Genomic DNA, 2,391 nt, shown 5'->3' with positions numbered 1-2,391 from the left:
TGACTTTCAAATCCTTGACCATATCAAATACCTCAGCACCAGTGCGTTCCGCAGGCTTCGGCCGGTGATCTGCCTTGCCGTTGTAATGCTTGCCTTTCTTTCTTACTGGATGAATTTTCGGAAGAAATCGACGATGCCCAAGGTACACGTTCTTCTTACAATTTGGCAAATGTACACTTTCAGTCTCATGTAAGCAGTGCGTGCATGCATTGTATCCCTTATTTGACAGTCCTGAAAGGTTACTAAGAGCAGGCCAATCGTTGATGGTTACGAAAAGCAACGCTCGTAGGTCAAATTCCTCTTCTTTGTGCTCATCCCACACACGGACACCAGGTCTGCCCCACAACTGTAAAAGTTCATCAACTAATGGCCTTAGGTACACATCGATGTCGTTGTCGGTTTGCTTCGGACCTTGGATGAGCACTGGCATCATAATGAACTTCCGCTTCATGCACAACCAAGGAGGAAGGTTGTAGATGCATAGAGTCACGGGCCAGGTGCTATGGCTGGAGCTCTGCTCGCCAAAAGGATTCATGCCATCTATACTTAGACCAAATCTTATGTTCCTTGCGTCAGCTGCAAAATGTTTGAACTCTCTGTCGATCTTTCTCCATTGCGTTCCATCTGCGGGGTGTCTCAACTCCCCGTCCGACTTACGGTCCTCTTTGTGCCATCGCAACAACTTGGCATGCTCTTTGTTCCTGAACAGGCGTTTCAACCGTGGTATTATAGGAGCATACCACATCACCTTGGCGGGAACCCTCTTCCTGGGTTTCTCGCCCTCAACATCGTCACCAGGGTCATCGCCTCTGATCTTATAACACAATGCAGTGCATACCGGGCATTCATTCAAATTCTCGTATTCACCGCGGTAGAGGATGCAGTCGTTGATGCATGCATGTATCTTCAGAACCTCTAAACCTAGAGGGCAGACAACCTTCTTTGCTTCGTACGTACTGGCGGGCAACTCGTTATTCTTTGGAAACATATTCTTCAACATTTTCAGCAAGTTTTCAAATGCCGAGTCAGCTACACCTGCCTGTGCCTTCCATTTCAGCAAATCCAGTGTGCAGCCCAGCTTTTTCAGACCATCATCGCATCCGGGGTACTGCGTCTTTCTGTGATCCTCTAACATGCGATCCAAATTCTCCCTCTCCTTTTCAGTTTCGCAGCGTCTCCGTGCATCAGCAATGGTCCGACCAAGATCATCAACGGGCTCATCACGTGCCTCTTCTTCACCTTCCCCTTCACCTTCAGCATCCTCCATGAAAGTATCACCGAAATGAGCAAGATAGCTTTCATCGATGAAATCATCCCCTTCTTCATCTTCTTCCATTATAACCGCTCTTTCTCCATGCTTGGTCCAACAATTATAGCTTGGCATGAAACCGTGCCGAAGCAGGTGCAGGTGAACTTCTCTTGAGGAAGAGTAACCCTTCTGATTCTTACAGTCAACACATGGACAAATAACAAAACCCTTCTGCTTGTTCGCATTAGCCACTACGAGGAAATCTTTCAAACCCGTAGTGAACTCGCTTGAGAGTCGGTTACCGTACATCCATTGCCGATTCATCTGCATTATTATAATATAAAATATATAATTAACCATCATGCATTTGTTAAACTAACTAGCTATAAACAATAGAAATTAAACAATGAACTACACACATGCATATTTTATCAATGACACACATGCATGAAAGGTTCAAGTTGCTAACCGCGATCGAGGAGGAAAAAATAAATGAGGAAGCTCAAGTGTGGCTCCAACACTTCATATCATGTTTGTTTCATGCTCTTGGGGCATTTCATCAAACACCTTGTGTGCATAAGAGGAACCAAAAGCAAACCTACACCCCCTTGTGAAGCTTGTGAAGAGAAAAGTGGCACCAAATGGCTAAGTGCTGTGAGCTGAGGCCCTTTTATAGGGATGGGCCTTTAGTCCCGGTTGGCCTGGCCAACCGCGACTAAAGGCCTTCGGCCAGGCACGAGGACCTTTAGTCCCGGTTGGCCTGGCCAACCGCGACTAAAGTCCCTCCCGTCCACCAGCTGGCCCGGCCGAGCGCTGGGCCCAGGTCTTTAGTCGCGGTTCGCTACCCGAACCGCGACTAAAGACCCCATTAGTCGCGGTTCCTATATTTTGGCGACTAATGGGGCTGGACGGAAGGCCATTTTTCTACCAGTGTGGCTTGGATAGAGTTGCTCTTGTAATTTTGGTTTGAATATCCTTGCCCTTGTACATACTATGTAAATATAATTTCCTTCTTTTATTAATATAATATTAACCATAGGCTGCCCAGTGTTGTCTAAAATGTATTTTCTGTGATAACAATTTATAAATATCTGTAGTCCCTCTATTCGAGTTTCTATACCATGTAATTTTTTGCGCATCCC

The sequence above is a fragment of the Lolium perenne genome, chromosome 3, assembly GCF_019359855.2.
Source record: "Lolium perenne isolate Kyuss_39 chromosome 3, Kyuss_2.0, whole genome shotgun sequence".
Lineage (NCBI taxonomy): Eukaryota > Viridiplantae > Streptophyta > Magnoliopsida > Poales > Poaceae > Lolium > Lolium perenne.
This window is presented reverse-complemented; position numbering follows the sequence as displayed.